Below are 14,067 nucleotides of genomic sequence, written 5' to 3' on the forward strand. Positions count from 1 at the left end.
TTCACAGGCAAGACCACAGCTGCTGCTCACCCACCTTTGAATTGGCTCAATATATCCTGTCTACTTGGGTGGATGTTATTGACTTGCCTCATTTGTCTGGGCTAACAGGATCTTTTTGGAGAAAGAAAGAGGAGTGGAGATGGAGGAAAAGAAGTAAAAGGAAAATAATAATTTGAAATTGTTACAGGGACCCAGAAAGCCATTTCCCGCAGTGTTTCTGCTTTGATGAGATTATTTTGATACCATGAACCTGTGTGCATTTCCTGCATCTTAAGTGATATATTACCTTCAAGAAGAAATCCACTTCTGTTCGTGTGGACACACCCAAGCCCCTGATCACTCAGCTTAAATAATTTGACTTGTATTTGGGAGCTTTCTATTCACTGGGTTTTTATTAATGGCATTTTCATTCTTGAGCACATTCTTTCATTTAAGGACTGCATATTTCATCACTTAATTTTGCTTTGCATAGAGAAAATATTAACCAAAATTCATAGAAATGATGATGTGTCATTCCCGTTTATGGGCTCAGTCCATCCCCTCAGTCAAAAACCTGTATTTTTGCAGAGAAGATTAAATTTGTAATAAATTTCTGTCTGCTCAGTCATCAATCAGATTATGATGTACATGGAGCTATCAGATCCCACTTCAAATACAACAGACACTAGTATGGCAGTATGTATAAACGTGGATGTGTAACCAGTGTGAATCTGCAATCTGTAAACGTGGCAAAAATGGGAGTTCATAACCCACTTGAATCAAATGTATGAAATATGATATGTCAAGAGCATTGTAATGTTTTGAACAACGGATAAAAATAAATTGTGACTTAAACCCACTATTTTAAAATATATTCTATAGGCTGTAGTTAAGTCTTAGTTAATCCTTTGACTTGTGGTTTTTCTCCAATTTGATACAAATGTTCTGTATTGAATACATAGGTACACAATCTTACCATAGGAAATCAAAAAAAATTATCACATTTGTGTCACCCAGATGCTAGCTAGAGTGACATGCCCTTCGGGATATACAATAAATTGATTAAATATTCTTTCCTAATTTGTGAAAAGTCTATAGGTTTCCTAAACACTGCAAATTTGCAGAAAAGTTAGAAACTTATGATCACCTCTGCTCTGGCAAATTAATTCTTTTGGATATTTTCTCAATCTACATACACAGTGTTGCACACATGGAAGTCACTCATCAGTTCAGATCAGTCCTGGCCTTTCCTTTTCTAAATGTTGGAGATACCCAGAGTTTACCTTCCAGCATCTTCTCTTTGCTATCCACACTTGTTCCCTTGGCAACCTTATCTAGCCTGTCCTTAAACATCATCCATGTGCTACTGTACTCATTTTGTATTCTGCTGTAATAAACTGCCACTAACTTGGTGCTTTAAAAAGACAGAAATTTATCTTGTAGTTCGAGGGTCCAGAAGCCCAAAGTCAATTCCATTGAGCCAGCAGCAAGGGTGTGGACACCTTCTCCAGAGGCACCAAGGAGAATGTGTTTCCTCTTTCAGTTTCTGGGGGTTCCTTGACAAACATTATCATTCCAGTCTCTGTCCTGTGGTCCGATTACACCCGATTCTTCTGTGTGTGAAGAACCTCTTTCTGCCTCTCTTATAGGGACACTTGTGATGGCATTTAGTGTCCACTCAGACAACTCTAGATAATCTCTCCATCTCAAGATCCCTGACTTCATCCCACCTGCAGGTATCCTCTCTCCTTAGAAGGTACCACTGATTGATTCCAGGAATTAGGACCAGATATATTGGAGGGTTTCTAAGAGCTAATAATTCAAGTTGCATATCTACAATCCCGTCAAATTAGAATAAGCTGTCATCCCCCCGGTCCTTCATGACACCTCTCTGACCTCATTCTTTGCCATCTTCTCATAGCTTCCCTGTGCCAGGCGTTCTGGCTTCTCTGTGATTCTGTTCTCGGGACTTAGACTCGCCCCCTCACCTCATTCAGTCTCTGGTCAATGTGGCCTCCACTGAGAGGCTGCCGCTATCCACTGTTTCTCCCTCTACCCATCCCTCGCCCTCCTTCCCTTTCACCTGTTCTCCCTCATCAGTCCTCCTTCCTGAACCTTGAATCTTTCTGCAACCCCCTCATCTCCTTCTCATGTAACATCACGTCCATTTCTAAGTGCAAATGTCTCAATTTGCAGTAAGCTCTCATGATACACAAAATATATGAAAAGGTATGTGGCCACAACCAGGACGGGAAAACACAGTTGCTATTGGTGAATTAATCATCCAATTACGACAAAACATTTCATGCGAATTATAGATATTACAAAAACAAGCCTCAACTGATTATTATGAAGTCATATAATTTTTTCTAGTCTTTAAAAAAATATTGTTGCATTGAAAGACAGCCTTAGACATAACTCAAGTATGGAAACGGCAGGGCCTTCGGATACCTAATGCATCCTTTTTCTGAGTTCTTTCTGCCCATCCTCCCCCTTACCCAAAATCTCCTGCTCTGAAACCTCCTAATCCAAACTCCCTTTCTTAAATAACAAGAACCCCATGGAAAACGGCAGGAACAACTACATAATCTGTGGCTCCCAGCATGAAATAAATATATAGGGCCCTTGTTTAAAATATTAAGAATTTTGAAACCAATTGCCAGACTGTCTTGAGCAGGGCCCCCAGGAGACTGGGAAGGTGTCACACACTTGGAGTCAAACACAGACAACAGGCTGTCCCAAGGAGTCCCTCAGTATCATCTTTTTGTTATTATTTATTTTTAACTCTTAATTTTGAAATAATTATAGACTCATGAGAACTTGCAAATAGAACCAAGATTTCCCCTTAAAACCTTCACCTCCATTTGTTTTTTAATAGCATATATTTTAGAGCCATATGCTGATGAGTTTAGGGTGCCTGACACCTGGTGAACTGATTCTAGTTCCCACAACACATCATGCTCAAGAGCTCTTCCTTGACCAACATATAACCATGCTTTCTTTCTGCTTCTAGAATATCCCCCCTTATCAAAGCAGATGCCAGAAAGAGCCACAGTGACCTGCTGGCTTATCTCTCACTCTGGTGTATTATTTATATGCAGCGAGGAAGCATAACTGTTCTGCTTTCAGGCAATTCCAAGACCTTGGCAAGTACCTGGAACATAGCAGATGCTCAATAAATGTGTGGCAATGTAAGTCAACAAGTAACCTGGCTAGCTGGTGATTTTCAGAGGCCCAGGGATGATCAACTTCACTTGAGTTTCTAATATTCTTGCTCTACTGCAGCCCAGATTTGTAGGCAATCTTTATGTGCAGACTGTAAATGTTAGATTGAATTTATGTTAGTAGCTTCTAATTCACAAGTGAAAAGTAGGACGTACCAGGTGTTAGGGAATTTAGATGATGCCAGCCAAGGAGGAGAGGGGAGGCTTCCTTGTAAATATCAGGTTGGACCCTAGTTAGAAAGCTCACTTGGGCTTGTCTTTCAAAAATTTGCAGTAATGATTCTTAGCCCGGACTGAGGCAGATTGTAAGGGGGAAAAAATTAGATCTTTAATTCTTTTAGTGGCTTAAAAATTACTCAAACCCAATAAAAGCTGGTTTTGAGGTTTGCAAAGTATCCTCAAGCCTGGGAAGAAGATTGTTTTCTATAGAGTAGGCTAACTTCCTCTTCTAAGAGAGACATAAATAAAAGGGTGAGATGAGCTATTTTTATTTATTTTCAAGGTGAATTTATAATCCTTATCTACTTATCATCCAAAATAGACCTGTCATCTCACTTTTGAACAAGGCCCAGGAGATCAATATCACCCAGAGTAGTTCTTCACTGATGGAGCGCTATTCAAAGTAGAGAGAAAAATCACAGTCCAGGTTGCTGTAGGGGGTCGCGGGGCTCCTTTGTCTCTAGGTCAGTGCTGTTTTGGATAATCAGGAAGCTATCCTTATATGACTCCGAGCAGGGCAAATCTGGGTTTTAAAGAATTGATTGCTGCTTTGACTTTTTAGAGCTATTCATTTTGTAAACCCAGAGCAAGACCCTGTAGTTACAAACTTAAGTGAATCAGACAATTGGATAAATATACACACAAAGAACAGGGCCCACTGGGAACTAAAACGGTTACATTTTGTAACACTATAATTTATAACTTGCATAGCTACAAAAGGGACAGTGGATCCTAAATTATCCTTTTATTATTTTTATTTTTTGTTTTTTTAAATCACAGCACATAAGTCAGCTCTTAACAGAGGAGCCAGGGAGATGCCGAAGTTATTTCTTCCTCCATAAGGAGCGGTTTCGGAAAAGATTGCCCATGACCTGCTGCCCCTGGCACTGATTGGGGTATTGTCAGCCGTTTGGATAAGAGCTGCTGCCCCTCCCAGCCACCCCTGAGTCTCTGTTCTTGCTGCCTGATCAGCGTGATGTTTTTATGGGGACGGAGCTACCCTATGGCTGATTGAGGGGCACGAGCACCTGGTTAATGACAGTTTGTGGCACTTCCCAGACTGCCTCAAAGTGTCCTTGAAGGGGCTCTGTTTCCTGCTCTGTTTTCGAACCACAGAACTCAAGTAAGTGGACCCAGAGGCGCAGGACTGAAGGTGGGCCGTCCTGGCCTCCTCACTCCCTTTCCTCTCTGTGGTTTGGAATCGGTGAGCACCCAGCGCCCCTAACTTACAGGGGCTGAGTTTCAACACTTACTGTGGAGATCGGTGGCAACTCAGATAAATTCTTCTTTGGAAACAAGGTAAGAAATGTTGGCCAAGTCCTCAGATGGGTCTATCCAAAGGCCAGGTGGTAGAAATGAAATATTATAAATGGGCAATGAAAAAATAAATACACAATTGATACAAATGTACTTCAAGCTACATGTGATAAATTTTGGGACCCAGGGCATATAAATTTATGTTGAGAGTCAAATGGGAGAGGCAGTGTGGGGACCGGGCTGGCTTTTCAACCCACATGGGGGGGCCCCAGGCAAAAGTCCAGCCATTTTGAGACCATGCTGTATCTGATGGTGTCTGAAGGAATCGGACAGCACCAGGGGCCAACAGGAACTACTGGGGACTTCCAGCAGGCCAGCCCAGGATAGCAGTGTGGATGACATCAAGCCAATCATGTGCCATTAATCACTGAAAATGCTGAGGCCTGCCACTGTGCCAGTAGAAAGGCTATAGAGTGCGGGAAGGCTTGGGCATCTGAGAAACCTACCCCTGCCCGATGACCTCTTAGAAAGAGAGAAGGTGCATTCTGTTCTAGCAGGAAATGTTCTCCCACCAAAGCCCAGGTTTTTCTGATCATGAAAAGTATTTGAATCACTTGTTAAAATACAGATTCCCACATCCTCCCCCAGATCCACTGAATCTCATAATCATGAGAACGACAAATCAGCTTACATGTTGCCATAAATGGTGAGATCTGACCGATATCACTTAAAGGTGTGACCCGTCAGTCATCTGATTTCTCCACATCTCTTTGGGGAAAACCACAGAGCAACACAGCAGACAGACAGGGAGTGGAATTTGGGCAAAACTGGGGGTATTGTAGGCAAAATATCTGACAAAAACAACTTAGAGGAGGGAAAGTTTATTTGGGCTCTTAGTTCCAGAGGTCTCAGTTCACACTGGCTGACTCCATGGCTCTGAGCCTGGGGTGTCGCAGAACATCATGGTGGTGGGCATGGCACAGGAAAGTTAAGGGACAGAGAGAGGGGGACCAGGACAGGATATAGTCCAAAGGCATTGACTTCTTTGCTCAATGAATGTGTTAAAAGTTCCTGGCTGCCACTTATTCAGTGTGATGTTTTCTTCTTTTGCAGATTCCCCAGTTGGATTCATGATGATCAGTTATCTGGGTCATCTTTCCTTGAAGAAGCTCAGTTTTTTAATGCTGCATCGGGGTTATCAATTTTGGCCCTTCATTTACAGGGCTTATTATTTTGAATGACTTAATGGCAATATTTTCAATAAGTGAAATATTAGCTGTGCTGTACAATGGTCAAAAAATATTCGCTGAGAATCTACTATATCTGAGCTCTCAGCTGGTGGCTGATGGTTTACAATGTTGAATAAGAATTTTATAAAAGTTCTATAATTCATTTAGAAGGGGAACTATGGACCTAAAAAGGTAAGAGGAGACATAGGAAAGCATACGCAACAGCAAATGAATAGCCTTCATGCTCAAAGATTGGAGACACTTCCAGGCTATGGCATTCAGGATTAGCTCTATAATCCCAAGAGTTCCTTCTTCAGAAATCATTAAGAATTTCAAGAAGGTGACAGCACCACATCCAGACCAAGCACGGGGCATCAAACAAGAGTCCTGAGTCAGCACAGGTCAGACATCCATGAGGCCGACTGACCCTGAGTGCAGGAAGCAAAACTCTCTGATAATTCAGACTCTGAGCTGGTCTTTGGATGAGGCATTGGGAAAATCAAAAGTGAGGGACTTGAGGAGCAGGATGCAAGTGGCTGGCCCACTCAGCCCCGGCTGCTCGCGGGAATCACTGCAATCAGCCAGGAAACGCAAGTTAGCAGGGACAGTGATGATCGTGTTGATGTTTTGCACCTTCAAGGTGCTGTGGTGGCACTTTACGTCTTTGAACTTTCAAATCTCTAACCCCAGTTTCATCAGGAGAAAAACATTAGACAAATCTAAACTGAGGAGCATTTTGCAAATAGCTGACCAGGACTTCTCAACTTCTAAACTGTCAAGGTCTCCCAAAGCAAATAAATGTCCAAGAAATTGGCTTCTTTTAGACAATCTATCATGTAGTTGGGTCTCTCTCTCTCTCTCTCTCTCTCTCTCTCTCTCTCTCTCTCTCTCTCTCCCTTCTTCATTCATTCTAGCAATCTTTCTTTGATGATGTTTTTAAACAGTTCATGTTTTCAATGTCTATAGCAAAACAATTCACAATAGCCAAGTTATGGAACCAGCAGCCCAGATCCTTGTCAACAGACAACTGAAAATGTGGTCTATGCACACCAGGGAGCTAAACTCACCCCTAAAGAGGAATGGAATTAGGGCATTTGCTGACAAATGGTTAGAACTAGAGAACATCGTGCTCAGTGAAATAAGCCAGACTGAGAAAGTCTAGGGTCAAATGTTTTCTCCCATATGCAGAAGCTAGAGAAAAATAATAAGAAGCAAAAAACAGGGAGGAATCCAATGAAAACAGAAGGTAAAACAAGGGAGTAGGAGAGGGGGGTTGAGGGGGCCGAAGGGTAGGTGAGGAGAGCAACTGAGGAGTGAAACTGGCCAAATTATGAAATGTACATATGTGAATATGCCACCGTGAACTTCATCATTATGCAAATCCATAAGCACTAATTAAAAAGCAATAAATGTAAGGCCAGAAGAGTAAAGGAAGGAGGGGAAGGAGGGGAAAGAGGAAGCACTGGGATTGAAGTAGAGCAAATTATATTTCTTGCATGTATGATTATGTCAAAATTAATCCTAATATTATTTATAACAATAATGAACTAATAAAAACATTAAAAATATGAAAGTGTTCTGTTTATGAAGTTGGATCAGAATCTATCATTCTTGTAACCTTTCTTATTTACTTTTTGCTTCTTTTTTCTCCTTTGCCTTCTCTGGTTTTAAGTGAGTATTTATGTGATTTCATTTTATCTCCTCCTTAACATTTCAATCACACTTTAAAACTTTTATTTAGTATATTCCTACAGCTCACAGCAGGCATTTTGATGTCATCTAAGTCTACTTTGCAATTCCACTAGAGAGTAGTCCTGCCTCATCCTCAGTGTTGATTTCAACAGTGGTCTGAAGAATACTGAATGGAAAATTCCGGAAATAAACTAGTCTGTGTTTTAGACCATGTCACTCTGAGCGGTGGGATGGCAGCTCATGCGGTCCCTCTCTGTCCAGCTGAGGACATGTGTCATCTCCGTGGCTAGCTCATCAAGCTGAATGTTCTACCCAGCCCTTCAGCCCTTCCCCAGCTCGACTGTCAGGGCCATGTCACAGTGTCTGGGTTCCTGTGTCCAAGGAAGTCGTGTTTTATATAACAAGGGCTCTAGGACACAGAGTGGTGGTGTAGGCACTTTGTACAAGCCAAAGGGAGCCACAGAGAGCTTCTTTAAATGAAAAGGCAAAACTTCCTGGCTTAATAAGGAAGAAAACAAACCCATATAGAGAGGTTTGTTCTTACTGTGGAATAAGAACACATCTTCTCTTCAGAAAGTTGTGAAGAAGGAAAAAGAAACTCATGCTAGTTTTGTGGTCGCACCTCAAACTGCCCAAGTATGGTCACCATGTGTGGTGAGTGTTTAGTGAAGGTGGAAAAGTCATTAACTTTGTACATATAGAAAAACATGGTATAGAGAGGGTTCAGTAGAATCTGTAGTTCCAAGTGTTTTGTGGCGGGGGTGAGGGGTGGGGGAATCCTACAATGAATCCTCCTCAGACAAGAGGGGCTACTGAGTTGTTTTATGTGCAAGGTAAGTGCCCTTCTAAGAGACAGTTCCAATTCTTCCCTCCCACAGTTTATCACAGTTTTAGTTGTTTATTTCCTTTATGCATGCTATGATCATCAAAATCATATTAGTATTATTGATCAGTTTTCTTTTAGAACCACTAAGGAAAAGGAAAAAAAAAGATTATATTTTACCTTCATGTATTCCTTCTTCAATACTCTTCCTTTATAGATCAGAGTTTCTGACACATAAATTTCCTTCTCCCCAAAGAATTTTTAACATTTCTTGCTCAGCACATCTGCTAGCAATTAATTCTCTCTGTTTTTGTCTGTCTAGGAAAGTCACAGAATTCTAGATTGGCATTTTCTTTTAACACTAGATATTTTACTCCAATGCTATATATTGCTTTCATACTTTCAACACTAAATATTTCTCCCCTTTCTTGCATCATTTCTGACTAGAAATCTGCTGTAATTCTTATCCTTACTCCACTCTACATAAAGTGTTTTTCCTTTTGGACTTTATTTTTTTCAAAAATTTCTGTTTTATCTTTGTATTTTTGCAGATTGCATCTGATACAAGGAGATGTTTGAGGATTTTGCTTGTTTGTTCTTTTGGGAGGAGAAGGATGGTGTTTACCTTGAATGATATACTCTGAACTCCTTGGATCTGCAGTTTTGTGTCTTTCATTAATTTTGGAATTTTTTTGAACTATTACTTTAAATAATTTTTTTCCTTTTTTTTTTTTTCATTCTTTTCCTTGTGGCATTTCCATGATGCATCTGTATACCTTTTGAAATTGTCTTACGTTTTTGGACACTTGTTCTAATTTGTTCACTCTTTTTTCTCTTTGAATAAGGAAAACTTTCATTTTTGTAAATTTATATTAACTGATCTTCAAAAGCTCACTGTCATGGCCTGTGTCCAGGTTATGCATGTCCCTGTTAAAATGAATTCTTCATTTCTGCAGGTTCTTTCCCTTTTCCTAGCACTTCATTTTGGTTCTTAGAGTTTCCACCCTTCACTTCTCCTCCAACCCTGCCTACTTTTTCCCATGAGAGCCCCTCCATTATTTATCATTTTAATTTTAAATGATTTTAAATTTTCTGTCTGATAATCTGAACATCTGTGTCACTTTGAGTTTGACTGGAATGTCTGTTTAATCTCTTCAGGCCGTCTGTTTTTCCCTGGTTATCCCTGTAAATTCTGTGAACAACCAGACATTATGTACGGAGCCGTAGATCCTGAGGTAATGGGCCTCCGTCAAGGTCTCCTGTGGACTGGCCAGGGGGGGCTGTGTTCAGCATTTGCTGGAGCTGTAGGCGCCAAGGCCTCGAAGTGGTGCAGTCCTCTTGGTCTTCCCTGTGGATTCTGTGCCATCTTGCCTTCTCCTTGGAGAGGGGCTGCCCTTAGCAGTTCTTTCATGGGAAATCCCTTCTGCTGCACCGCAGCCCCTCGAGGTGGTGGGTGCTGAGGTCTTCTGAATAAATATCAGTCACTTAATGGGAGTGTTCCTGGGACTGTGACCCTCACTGGTGTTTTGCCCTTGAGAAAGGAGGAGAAGGCAAGAAGGGGCTGGCTGGAAAGAAATGCCCTCCCTCCAGCTGGGAGAGGCTCTGACAAAAATCCTCCCAGAGGTCGTTGTTCTGGAGAAAGCAGCTGCACTTCTCTGCCATGACTCTTCCCTCCACCTTGCGGGAACCAGGAGGCAAACTTCCTCTGCTCTTCACCTGGGGAATCTGGAGAGGCTCCTGGAGGTGACTCCACACACCTGTGCCCCACAGATGACAGGCTCCGGGGCTTCTCACTCTCACAATGGCCTACACCCAGGCCTCAGCAGTTCATCCAAAATTCTCTGTAGGCAGCAGATTCTGCACCAGGTAAGAATACCTGAGTTATAACTCACTGGATTTACCTCTCTCTCTAGATTTCAGGACGGTGATTTACTTTATAACCTCGGGTCTCTTATGGGTCCAAGAAAATCATTGACTTTGGGTTTGTTCAGCTTTTTCTATTGTAAGGACAGAAGGGATGGTAGCCACATTCTTTACTTGTTGGAGCTGAGGCAGGAAGTTGGTGTTGGTGCCTTGCCAAGCTCTCTAGAGGATGCTGACACACAGCCAGAGACAACAGAGGAGTTCTGGAAAAACCTGGGTTTGACTCCATAATCACACCCTTAGAACCCATACAAGTGAGCAACTCTGAACAAACTACTATTCTTCCTGAAACTTAGTTCCTGTATTAATAAAAAGGTGTACTCCCTTTACTACAAGATTCTTGTGAGAATTAGAAGTAAGGCAATGGGCTTATGACTGCCCTACGTGAGCTTCTCCTTCCTTTTGGCATAGCTAACGCATATTGAATGTTTATCTGGTACTAGGTGTGTCCAAGCAGTAAATCGGTATTGACTCATTTTTTCTGCAGAAATCCCGTTGGGAGAGTCTAGGTCTTTATCCGTGAAGAAGCAGGGGCATAGAGAAATTCAATAAATTATCCTGGGTCACACAGCTAGTAAGCAGTGGAACTGGCATTTGAACCTAGGTATGTGGCCCTGCAGCCTGCACTCATATTTTATACTCTGCTCCCTGGGTGGGATTTCCATGGTGTGTTTAGAAGATAGTGACTAAGTTAATTTGATTGAAAGTGGTTTGCACTGGGGTGAAGTTGGAAAAATCTTGGCACATGTACACAGTGAATTAAATCAAACTAATAAGGAAAAGAAATAATGTTAGAAGTAATGTATATAGAAACACATAGTAAATAAAAACCTGTATCAATAAGTCTTTTAGTCAGCTGAAATTGATTGGTCTTTACTTGAAAAACTTTTATTTGTGGGCCTTTCCCAATAAATTCCAGCCTTCTGTGCAATATTTATTACATAATCTTATTTGTCTATTAAAATAAATTGTGAGTATTAAATTTGTTTAAAATGTTCTGAATTTGATAAACTTCCCTTGTATAACTCTACTTAACCTGCATACCTGGTTTGAGTACATTAATTAAGAAAACATATTTTAATTTAATCAGACATTTTCCCACATCTGATAGCGATAAGTCATTTTGAATTATTTTCTTAAATGTTTAAACCATGAGTCTGTGTTGCAAAAGGGGATGTTATAATTTATGTAAGGCTAATGAGTAGTTCCATATTTTTAACTAAATATTTAGAAAATCATACAATCAACTAGTTATACCTATAATTTCAATATTAGCCCATGATAACACATTACTTGCTGCTTATATAATGGAATCAATCATCTTTTCATTATTTTACAACAGCTTTATTGAGAAAGCATCTCATTATTAAAGCATTCTCTAACAGAATGCAAAACTCAAGATTCAGATACCGGGAACTGAAATGGAGCAAACTATGTTATATGCATTTATGAATGTGACAAAATGAGCCCCACTATTATGAATAATGGAAATACACTAATAGACATGTTTTTAAAAGATTAATATTTTGAAAACTACTTAAGTGCAAAAAATCGATTTAAAAAAAAAATATTGCAAACCGAAAACTATCTTGCAAGGTAGCAAATTGACCAAACCAAGATCCCCCTGTAGCAGCCATTTACATTTATCTACCAGTCTGCTTCGAGCCATGTGAAGGCAGATGCCTAATCAGATGGAAACGCTGCCATTGTCTTTGGATTATAAGTATATAAAGTTAACACAGATTTCAAAAGCACTCTGCATAATTATTTAAAATAAAATGTTCAATGTGTTTAATGGCCTAATGTTCTGCTAGTAGATTCTGTTCGTGCTTACTGTTAGGGGATTCCAAAAGGCTTTCCTATGTTCAAAACAGTTTTGGAGTTCCTTCAATGAGACCCATGACACAATCTGTTCAAATACCTTCATTGTAAGAGTCATCACCGTAAAATGTATGGCCCCATCATAACTTAATACAACACAGTGACTTGCAATATGGTGATTGCCACTGTGATTTGATCCATTAATTCTCAGTAACAGTTGTTAATCAGCTCATTAAGCAAGTATTGTACAGAAGATTTCAACCAGGGGAACCTCTTAAAGACCAGTAAATTCTTCTTTTGCAGGAGGAGGTAAAGGGAAACAGGTTTAATACCAGAGGAGTAGTCTATGAACATGGTGGCTTATCACTTATGACAAAGCTTTAAATAATTATACTTTTGTGAAAGCATATAAATTCTGAGCACTTTGTGACTTTTCCATTTAAAAATGTTCACAGTCAGAAAACTCTCATTTGATCTTTCTGGATTTTACAACTATTTTATTGAGATGTGTAAAGGAATTCTGGTCCTGACTCTCACACCACCAAAATGTTAATTTTCTATCTCTTGCTTCTATGACATAAGACCCAATAACATGTTCAGGTATTTGAAATCTTGAGAATTACATTTAAATATAATTATAATATTGATGATTTTAAGCATTTGTTTTATCTTGAAATACACAATATGTAAATGTCTAAGAATAATAAGCAAATTAAAATGCTTAAATGATAACAAAAACTTTGACTAACTTACCAGGTTACAAAGAAATTTCATTTGCATGACTTATTTAGTCCTTGCAAAACCTGAGAAGTTGTTATTATTAGCCCAAATTTGCCCACAAGAAACCTGTGAAGCTCACATGACTTGCCCCATTTACAGTGCATATGTTCATAAACCTAATACTCTTTTACTCAAACACACAGATTCTCTCAATAACTAGTCAGGAGCTGGCAACCTTCCCCTGGGGACATGTCTATCCCTAAAGACAGTAAAGGTGACTTTAGTCGAAGAGGGCTACTACAATGGGATTTTCTAGTCAGAGAGAGGGATTGAGCTCAACTCCAAGTACAATAAGGAAAAGAGGGGATTTTTGCAAGGAGTGAGACTAAGAGGTCAGCGATGGGAAATTAGTAAACGGCAAGGTAATTGCTAAGCTGACCTAACAGGATTTTTGCACAAGGCAGGCCAGAGTGATAAGATGTCAAGGGTGGTAAAAGCAAGGGTGAGAGATTTTAACCAAAATGACTCAGCAGGATTCTTGCTAAACCCAGAATAATGGGGCCAAAGCAGAGCTCAGTTTGGAGTTTTGTCAGAAAAGGGACTCAGAAGAGTCTAGCTAGAGTTAAGTCAAGGAGAAAGAAAACCTATGTTCCTTCTCCTCAAGCACACTGATTTCTCACTAAGCACAAGTCGCCAGCAGCCTCTTCAGAGGAACATGTCTTGTGATCCATAGCTCAGAGGAAGGAGACTTGAACATAAAGGTAAGAGAGGTCTGGCTAATGCTTAGGAGGGAAGTGGTATAAAGTCAAACTTCATGGAAAGCTTTTGTGCAGTGTTATTTACTTTTGAAAGCACAACCATGACCCAAACCTTCCAATATACTCCAAGTCATCTGTCCAGGGTCAAACAAACTGGCTGACTGAGCAGGCTCATTGAATTAGAGCCAATCAAACATGCACCTGAAATTATTCCAGTAGAATTCTGATACTAGAATCTTCCACCATTCTGTGTGCAACGTCTCATGAAGCATAATGAGTGCTTGAAGTGTTTCCCTTCTGAAATGAGGAGATAGTTTCTTCTAATTGCTTGCCCATGCATATATGCTATGTGTGCTTCAGGATCCACCTGGCCGCCTCCAGCTCTGCTCTAAGTGGCATAAGAACAGAACAGAATTTGAGAA

General features: G+C 40.3%; 1 long non-coding RNA gene across 1 annotated transcript; it reads left to right on the plus strand.

The window, feature by feature from the left end:
- The first annotated feature begins 1,256 nt into the window (after positions 1–1,256).
- LOC120889170 (uncharacterized) lies at positions 1,257–7,469 on the plus strand. Its single transcript, XR_013424734.1, has 3 exons — positions 1,257–3,170; positions 4,203–4,721; positions 5,793–7,469. It is a non-coding gene; the product is annotated as an uncharacterized LOC120889170 (long non-coding RNA).
- Positions 7,470–14,067: the final 6,598 nt, after the last annotated feature.

This window comes from Ictidomys tridecemlineatus, chromosome 8, assembly GCF_052094955.1.
Source record: "Ictidomys tridecemlineatus isolate mIctTri1 chromosome 8, mIctTri1.hap1, whole genome shotgun sequence".
Taxonomy (NCBI): domain Eukaryota; kingdom Metazoa; phylum Chordata; class Mammalia; order Rodentia; family Sciuridae; genus Ictidomys; species Ictidomys tridecemlineatus.